Source organism: Thermobia domestica, chromosome 4 (genome assembly GCF_964235325.1).
Source record: "Thermobia domestica chromosome 4, izTheDome1.hap1.1, whole genome shotgun sequence".
In the NCBI taxonomy this organism is placed as follows: domain Eukaryota; kingdom Metazoa; phylum Arthropoda; class Insecta; order Zygentoma; family Lepismatidae; genus Thermobia; species Thermobia domestica.
Window position 1 is genome coordinate 110,225,340 of NC_137457.1, and position 10,856 is coordinate 110,236,195.

Consider the following 10,856-nt stretch of genomic DNA (forward strand, 5'->3'; position numbering starts at 1 on the left):
TGCATTAGTGATTTTAATTATTAGTCATTTCGTTCATGTGATTCTTCATACAACACTTTTCACGTGCAATATAAGCGCCCCCTGTTGAATTGAGTATACAGATTTTTATCCTACGTTGTGAAAACATAATCTAATAACGGAAGATTCTCATATCATTTGATAAAGTTCAATCAAGGGATCCAACACGTTTTAAAACCACCCTGAACTACGATATTCATTTTAGATACCCAAAGCCCATTGGGAAAGTTCCCAGAACGAAACTTTCTCATAACCTGGTCCTCACACTTAACAACAGGAGGGGCTGGGTGCACGAGATCCAAAATAGCTACCTAATGCTATGAAAAGTTTCTGTTCTTCGTTTCCCAAGAAGGGGCTGGGGGCGGGATGTTCAAATAACTATCGAATAGAAGACGTAAAGACGAAGAAAAAGAAAAGGTATGTTTCATCTTGTTCCTCTACCCGGTAGGCATCCAAGACTATGAGCATAGTAACAGCGGGTTCCCCCGACGAAATTTTTACATAAGGCTCATGCGGGGAGGGATCAAATTTCAGATATAGTGCCTCATCTCTACTGCTGTGTCTGGTTTTTTACACCGGTACATGACGTCTGTTGATCACATTTCCTTCGACCACGCCTAGCGAAGCAAAATTTTTACTGTGTTGTTGATGCAATTCATTTGTCAAATACAGATGTTGATAGGGATAAAATATTATTTATTTACTCCACTCTTTACAAATTCTGGAAAAAGACTGTATTGAAATCCTAGCACTCATTGTCAGTTTCCCTTCAAATCATTATCCTCCTTGAAATTAGTTATAATGGGGAAGAAGACTTTGAGAATAAAAGCAGACGAACGTGAGGCTAATCTTCCCACCTTCCTTTGTGCCTTCACTCAGATACAGACGATTGGCTGTATTGCCTGAAAACAACTGCAAATTCAATATTAAAATTGTAATAACTCTTCGTTGGGAGAGGTGGATTAAGTCCGGAAGCTCTTCTTAATTACGCCACTGATTTGGAAATTAGAACGTCTTTTTACTCGATTATTATACTCATTAATATTTTTATAGATTTGAGAGATATTTATTGAATACTACAACCTAAAGATGAATCACGAGATAAGCACTTGTGTTATCAAAATAAAGATAGGTCGGCGACATGAAATAGTTCTATGCAAATTTCAAGTAGTGCGACTCAAGATTTAACAGATTGGGAATCTCTGATATACGCGAATGACAATTTACTATCCTCTATACATCCACATTGTTTACAAGCATTTTGTGCTAATAGGTGAAGTGTTTAGTGCTCTCAAAGGATCGGTTTGGGTCATAGCCACTCGGGTCACAGATTGGGTCGGGTTAAAAGTTCTGGGATATCGGGTCGGAACGGGTTGTTCCTTCACCTGGCCCCACCTGTTTAGAGCACTACTTTACTGTTCCCACTTTAGAATAATCCCTGAAAGTTGTCACCTGGTACTCCACATGTTGCAAATATTTTAATTGTAGTATTCAATATTCATTTCTCAAATCAATAATAATAATAATAATAATAATAATAATAATAATAATAATAATAATAATAATAATAATAATAATAGTGATAATAATAATAGAAGCAAATTTCAGACGTAACTTGGTTAGCGTGTTGAACGTTTGAATTTGGGCAGTCATATTGGAGTGAATCGCGTGGCAGGCTACACGGATTGACTTTATACCTCTTACCAAGTGAATAACGGATTGGTACTTAAATTATAGGCGTTTGAAGACTATATCTGTCTGTTTTCTTCCTGTACGCACTCCTTCTCCAGGTTTTTTTGCATATATTTTTGGAGTTATGTCCTTTATTAATTCGATCCCAGCACCCGCCAAGTGAACTTTGTGATGGACAAGCAACGTGTGCGTGGGTTTTCTCGTGGTTCTCCCGTTTCCTCCCACTTTCTTCATTTCAGCATTTCATTCATTACTCATCACCGTCTTCTTTAGCCATCCCGGCATAACCGTGGGAATTAAAACTCAAAGATCTCATATTTGTACATTACTGAATAATTGTTTTTGCATCCAATAAACAAATCACACTAAATCCGTTCCCGCATTTCTGTGTGAGGGAACTAAAATGCTGCTGTCTGATGCGTGTGTTATGCTGATCTAAAAAAATATACAAATCTCTTCTGTACTTGTGCTGAGTAACTGACTCGGTGATAAAATACTTCTACGCGTCTGCTAAAAAAAAGTCAGCTGTGCACTGCACACAATCATTAGTAATTGTACATTCTACGTACATTCAAGCAGAAGTCGATGGGACTCTTTTCTGCCCCAATGAAACATATTTTATGATATTTCTTAGAGTTTTACTTATGCTGTGGTGGTAGTTTCTAACTTACCTTTCTAAAGTTTATTGTGTATAACGTTTTAATTTTTCTTCAAAGCGTGTTCGGGTTAGTGCACCCAATGTATTGGGTCCAGGTCCAGCCTGGCAGGAGCCGACCTGTGACAAAATAGGACTTCCTCGACCCGAACCCTGGACAATGTTGCTTGGGTCGAGTCTGGTTAACCCAAGCCTTTCACGAGCACTAGTTGAAACTGGTCATTCAACTACCTGTACAACTTGAACTACTTGGAGTAGACAACTATATGAAGTTTTAAATTAATCGTAAAATATTGTTCTTACGTAAATCTCTTCAGGTTAACTCGACTCAGGATCAGAGTTGCTAGGCTCAACTCGACCCGTGACTCTTCCCGTGAACTCTGACACAACCCATTTGAGATCACTAGTTGGGATCAAAAAGTCCGCAAAGTAACTTCCCTCATCTAAATATTTTACGCCTTTTTATTTTCCAAGGAGTGAGCAACCTCGGTAACATTGAACGCCGATTACTTGTTTCTGGTACGTGAAGCAAGTTCCTATTAAAATTATTTACAATTTTTGCAGATATCTCAGTATAAAATTTTAACTCAAAAGGAAAAAGTAGAGTTTTATGACCTGGCTATTCTGGTTAGAAGTAAGAAATATGCCGTTGCTAGATTTCTAAATAGTCATCAGTAAAAAAATAATAAAAATAATGTATCATTAGTACGACTATTGAACATGAGACAATTCATACACATATACGCGAACTCTTACAAAAGAAAAATATCGTTAACTGAAAATTGCTTCTTCTTTTAAAGAACCTGAATAAATCTAAATTTAATAGTACATAAAATGTGATTTGTTTTACTGAAATTTCAACCGAAAATACCAATTATCCATTCCATCAAACGTAATGGCTCCGCTATTACTTAAACACAGAAATATTTAGAAATAGGGTTATGGTACTCGTATATCGAACACATAATTCATATTAATATTTAATCATCATTATCTATCAGTGAGGAGCAGGTCTCTGAATAAGAAATAAAGCTTTAAGAGTGTTATTTATTTGTTCATTCCAGCCCATTATTATAATTGTAATTAACAATTTTGAAGTTTGAGGTACTTTTAAATAGAAACGTTGTATTACTTCATGCACCGAACGTTTTGTGCCATACATCGATCAATGAGATTTTAAATATCAAACAGGATATTTCATATATTGAACAGCAAGATTTAAATATCGAACAGTATATTTTATTGATAAACAGGTAAACTTTGAAGGTAATATGCATATAGTTTCGTTGTAAAATATGTTGCAATAAATTCTAGAATATAAACTAAGCAGATACATAGAGAAATACATCTTAAAATGTTCTATGCTACAAAATATTTGTTTCATACAGCCACTCTTCAGTACAGTGTAGAGCATATTCTGTTAATATTTTTAGATGCCTTTCCTCTTCAGTTCTTTCCAGTATTTCTTGGAAGTTATTGCACGCGTTTTCTTCAACCTAAATTGGTGGTGTTTCTGCGAGCCTTCAGGAGTTTTCAGAATCTCTTTGAATGAAGCATCACTAATACATAATGAAGGTGAACATGCTAACTCCGAAGCGATCTCATCATAATGCAGTAATTTCGGATTCTGAATTTTTACTAAACTGTTCGAAATGATCGCACCTGTGTGATCCTTCTTATGTGAAGGTGTGTATAACTCTAAGCGTTCATTATTCCATGTGAATTCACGATTGTCACTTTCCTGCTCTTCGTTTTCTTCTTCTGAACTTGCACCACTTGTTTTTTTAGTCTTGTTCGGCCAATTTATTTTATGTGTCGCTCTGTATAAGGTTTTAATATTTTTCCAAAAAAGCATCCAAACCTAAATCACTATCACTCTGTTACTCTTGGTCATGTCTTAGTTTGTCACGGAACATATTAAGAACACGAGGAGGTATGAATTCTTTCAGATCATCAAGCACGAACTTCAGTGAGCAAAGGAAACTAATACATTACAGCAACATATATATCTTGTTTGGATAGTTCACCTTACTATTGTTCTTAGCACTAAAACCACTTACGTTAACAGCACAGAAGTAACAGTCTTCAACGTGATTTTTTGGCTCACGCCTTACCGTTGGGACTCCAAACGGCAGGGCTTTCTTCTTGCAACATGCCCACAATCACAAAACCTTCACACAAGTCTTGCAAACTGTATGTGGGACCCACCTTTTGTCCTGGTCACCTAATTTCGTTTCAAAATATGCATTGTATGCATCCTTCAGAAATTTTGTTACACCTTGTCTTTGTCTCTTCGCTACATAACATCCGCAAATGTAACAAAACATGTCTGGAGAGTTCACACTTTCTGAATGACATTGTTTCACTGTTTCAAAGCAATAAACCACAGAGAAACTTGGTCAAAACAGTTTTTTTTTAGGGAAGCAGGTTTGGACAACATCTTTATTGTTTCAAAAGCAGAAGATGAGATTAATCTGCCACTAGAGGGTTTCGCCCTCTCTCTTGGCATGGGGTGTGTTAGCATCAATTGTGCCTTTATTTTACTTAAAGTTGGGCATTGAGCTGTAGAGAAATATACAGGTGATTAATAATTAATAAATATCAAAGCAAACTAATACATTAAAACAACATATATATTGATAAGTGAAGAGAAAACCTAAATATAAAGAAAAATTAAGATAGGAAAGATAAATATAACTAACTAATATATAATGAAGTCAAGATAAATATAACTAAAATATATTAATTATATAATGAAGTGAAATGATAAAGAACAGTGAAGGTACTAAGAATGCGACGAAATGAATGTACAAATATAAAGCAATAATGGTATTCAAATAACGTCGAATTGGAAGAACGACAGTCGAGTGATGATGAATGCAGTGCACTTGACATCACAACACAAAACAATTAAATTTGTAAGTATGACGAATGCAGGTGAGTCTTCTGTCTTGGGGCGGCTCAAGACTAATGACAAAACACTGGGAAGCCCTGGAAATTTGGTTGTAATGGTTTTGAAGGTACAGGTTTTCCATCAATGTATAGAGAGAAGAAATTGATGTCAAAATGTTTGAAATGAAATGGATTTGAAGTTATTGTATTGTATAGGCATCATTTTGTGTAAACGCCACAATCACTCGAGTTGGTAATACGCCCATAAATAAATTATCAATTGCACTCTTGTGAGAGGATATTTGGCTGTTGTTGATTGTAGAAGATTGTTATGTGCCAGTTTTATTGTAGGACTAACATTAATCTTTTAATATGTAAAGCAGCGTCAAAATATTCACTTTAGCCTCAACAAACGAATCACTAGCGATGAGACAATAGTTTGGCTTTGAAGGAATTAACTTGAGACGTAATTGTACTCCTTGAGTTAAAAATTTATCTTGATTAAAAATATCACAATGAAGATGTCCAAGTATGTCGAATTTTGCACTTTTTTTTGTTAATTCATAACGTAGTTGAAATCCTCTATTACCGCTAGATGTTGTATCCATATGTCCAGCAGTATCTTGAAACTAGAATGCACATTGAAGATGAGTATTTTTAGCAGAATCATCATAATTTAACAGTTTTTCAATGTATGATCGATATGGATTATTATGAGATGGAAATGAAATCAGTTTGTTATTTAAATATACCTCCACTTCACTGAACATAGAATTTAAAAAGTCATTAATAGGAGCAACAGCTTTATCACTTTCAACAAATGCTGATCCATCAGGTTTAACAATTTGAGCTTCGATGTAAAGAAGAGCATGTGGTAGATTTATGTATTCATCACTTGTTCCTGGGATGACAAATTCTATAGGAGCATTATCAGCTAGTGAACTGATTGGTTTGTATGTAACAACATGATTATCCAATATACTGGTTTGCGTTGGTTTTGTAGAAAAAATATCTAGTTCACTTTTTAAACACTCGCAGGGTTGATGATGTAAGAAAGCCATGATGGTGATGATTTAATCAAAGATATCGTGTGATAACTTCCTGTTCTTATAAGACTGATTTGTCTTAGTTTTCTTGTACGTTTCCTCTTTCCCTTCTTCTTCTTTCGCTTAATGATGTGTAATATTAAAGGGTTAAAGATGGAATTATGTGTAATTCTACTTTTCCTTCATTGATATCCAGATCCTAGCATAGATTTCAGTTTATTTTTTGCTTTGTGTTGCAAGACGGATCTCGCTTCACATATTCGGTGATCATTCGGTAATAGGTTGTTTATTGACAATGACATCAGTAATAACGTTTGCTTCAGATTTTAATAATTACTTTCCTACAGTTTTAGCTCCTTGTTTTACTAGCGGCATGACAGAACGAAATAATCCTCCAAGGAAACTTCCAATTCCATGTCCAGCTTGATAAGGGGATCCAAAATAAACGTTTCCAGTTCCAGAAAGAGCTTGTTTTTGAAAATATTGTAAATATGGATTATTCATATTTGTTGATGTTGACGCACTAGTCGAAAATGTAGTTTAACGCATACAGTTCCGAAAGTGAATGCCAGTGGAGAGCCTGTACTATCTCTTATATCTATTTTGATGTGTTCAAAATGCATCTTCTCTATAGGTACATAATGTGGAGGATTAAAAATTTCTATAACACTACTTCCAAATGTATGACTCACAGGATTCATATTTATGATACGTAATAAAGGTGCTACTGTATCTCCAACAAATACAGATTGAATTATATCACAATACACATACATTGTAGATGGAAGTTATTAACGTAAATTTGGAATGCTTAGGCCTCATTACATATCCTTTAAATCAACGTTTGGATCAAACCCCAACATCGCACTAACACTTGGTGATAATGCAACGTCTACATCTATGTCTTTATGAAGACGTCGTATAAAACAGGTATTACTCAACGAGTATAGGAAATATGTAAATTTGTGAATGTGTTGTACGTATTTATTATCTTTATCAATTCTGATATGTCAGTGTAATAACGTACAGGAATAGTTATAAATTTCCATTCATCACTTTTTGCAGGTTTGTAAAAAAAATATTATTTTCTTGATTAATATTTAATATTGAATGAGGGTAATGAATTTCAACAATAGCCATTTTCCACTTTTCATGGAATTCCATTCCTTGATGACGTTTCGTAGTGTATGATGTTAAGGTGTTTTCAGGAAAATATTCCATAGAACTATTACTGGGAAGCGTAACGTAAAAATCTCCATCAGGTTCCATTGTACTTCTCGATCTTCTTTACGGATGATGTAGGTATCCAGGAATCGAAAGAAGGAAGATACCCTTTCCAATGAACAAGATATTCTTTTCTGCTGCCTTTTCTTCTTGTACGTATGATTTTATCTATGTAAAACGGCTTTGATAACGTCACAGGTTGTACTTCCTCTTTGTAAAATAATCCATCCAGCGGTTCCTTGTTTAAATCTTCAATTTCATAAACAGGTGGATCTCTTTGTATAATCTTCTTCACTTTAAATATTTCCCAAGTCCAATTTTGCATATATCCTTTATCAAATGTAAGTCTAGTTTTACTAATGCTTACTGTATTATCAATCTTAAGATGTTCTGAGAAATATGGATTCTTCTTCTTCTTTATTTTATTACCATACTGATTATGCCATACTTGTAATAGGTTATTTTGATAAACATTTGCAGGTGACATCTTTATGATTGAATGATAACCTTCATTGTATGATTTCACAAGAATAGGTAATACATTTAAATAGTTATACGTTTGGTACTTTATAGAATATTTACACATTTTTTCTTTTACAGTTCAGTTAAAACGTTCTACAATACTAGCTTTTATATCAGGATTTTTAGTTGTAATATGTTTTATTTTCTTGTCCTCTAAGTACTTCTGTATTGTTTTATTAGTAAACTCACTTCCTTTATTTATTCGAAATGTAATTGGTTTTCTGTCTTTGAACACAATTTGCAATGCTTTTAAGACATCATTTGTACTTTTAGATTTTAATGGCACAGCCCATGCATTATGACTGAACACATCTATCACTGTAAGAATATAACGATATCCATCATTAAATTTATGAAGAGATTGAAGATCATTAATATCACTTTCCCACTCATCATCAATGTTATTCACTCTTTTAAAACGACGACGTACAGGTTTGTGTAACGTATATGTTGTTTGTTGCAGTAACCATCTTCTTATACAATGTACAGGAATTTCCTTCTTTGTACCTATCCACAATTTTTTAACAATTGAAAACGAGGCATGATGTGAAGGGTTGTAGTAAATCTTGCTTAACTGTTTGTTTACGGTTTCCACCTTGACCATACTGGACGCTTACAGGCACGTTTCCTTTTCCTTATAGGAGATACTACTCTTTCCTTTTCTTCTTCTTCTTCTGCTTCTTCATCGTCTTCTGGGAACGATTTCAGAGGTATTTTTCCCTTGACGATGATGCTGTTGGTGATGCTTTAGTTTGTCATAAAATATATGACAAACGTTTTGGATTTCCAATAAGTTCTTGAGGTGTGATATTAGAAGATAAATAATTACAAAATTTCTCCCATCCCGGTGGATTTGTGTGTTTCCGGGGTCGCGACACATCAGAAATTAAACCTACAATGTGAGATCCTTCTAGTTTATCACCTCTGATGTAAACAGTTCCTTTTATATCCCACGTGATATTATCATCTTATTTCATTCTATGTAGTAGTAATTCAGCACTTTTACGAAACATTTTGGGTATAGATAATAATATTTCTTCTTCTACTTGAGGCTTTTCTGATTTAGTTGACGTAATTGAAAGTGTCCCAGGTTCTTCTTGTTTTGGTATTAAATGAAAATATTTTTGAATAATATTATTATATTGATTCCACTTTTCTTCATCACTAAGCGATGATAACTGTAAAATCTCTTGCATTACTTGATCCAAATCGGATTCACGTTTCTCCAGGGCTGATGATGATGATGATGATGCTAGTGTTTGTATACGATTAAGAACTTCAGGTGGAACTAAAATCATCTTCTTTGCGTGTTCCATTGCACTAACGGAATAGTATTCTTGATAATGCACCAGATAAAATAGGAGCTAATAATGCCGGTAGGAATCCACCCTGCTGCTGCACTAATAAATACTTCTTCTTCTTTTGGATGCAGTTTCTTTTCTTCACAAGATATCGAATCGTCCTCCTGTATCGCTTTAATCTTGCTTTCTGTGTCTTTGTAAGAGGCACATTCTCTTTTAATACATTATAACAACATTCGCAAATACTTCGAATCACTGAAGAGTCTGCATTGGCCACTATAGCTTTACCTAATTTAGGATTTGATTTGCTCAGCGTACGAAAAGATCTCCGTGTTTTACTCTTGGAGACATATTGTCAGAATGAAGAAACAGTTTAAAACAAACACTATAAACACACCTTCTTCTATTTCGTTGGAACATTAACGTAATGATAAATATCATCAGGAAAGATATTTGTTTGAAAACGAAGTTCATCTGGCGTATCCTGTTTTAAATCAATAAACAAGTATCCATATGGTAACTTTGTTGCGTCGTTGAAACTTTGTTGAAGAAATTTTGGATTCTCAGGAGTTAGTTGATAACTTGAATGTTTAATTTGTGATTTATCTCTTGGATTTTTTAATAATACGAGATAAGAACAATTCAAGCTCATATATCTGTAATTTTCCCTGATGAAATATGTTTTGTGTAATAAATAGTACACTAAAATTTCTATGATGAGTACCCTTTGTAAAGAAATCAACTATATTGAGGTTCACTTCACACATTTGATCATCAATAACAATAAGATGTGGTCCAGTTTCAGGTAAAAAGTCTTTTGTTCGAGACTTTCAATAAATTTTACTTTTGTCGAAATTTCTCTGTATGCATTTTGCCATTCTGCATAGTACCAATAAAAACCTGGTACGAAACGATGACGAAACGAAACGATGTATCGACCATCCGTGATAAATTGGACAGGAATCGTATTACAAAGGAAGTTTTTCAACATCCACTTGCTCCGGCAACAATACATGAAAAGGGGTGTTTCCACGTCGTGTCCATGTTAAAGAGTATGATCATTCTTTCTTCATACGTATATTTATAAAGGGCCTTATTACATTTCTCTTCTTTTTGTTAGAAGTAGTGTAGCCATATGGAAGAGTATCATATGAATTTGGTATTCTACGTCGTTTTATATAATTTATCTTATAAATTTTTGTTTCGGGCACCCTGATAATAGTATGGTCTTTCCTGCGCCAATTTTTTTTTCTCATTGGTAATTTTGACTTCAGTGGGACGAGATTCTTCTTCTTCTTCGGCCTCTTCTTCACTATCAACTATCATTTTATTCATTGCATCAAAATTTAGGTGTTTTGAACATTTATAGTTTAATGAAAAGCCGCGTATCTTGCACACTTGAAACTCCTTCTTCGTACTGGGATCAAAAATACGTAACCCATAGTTCTTGGGTCCAGCCGAGACGTGTTCTGAAATATAGGCCTCTTTACCATACTCGAGTACTTC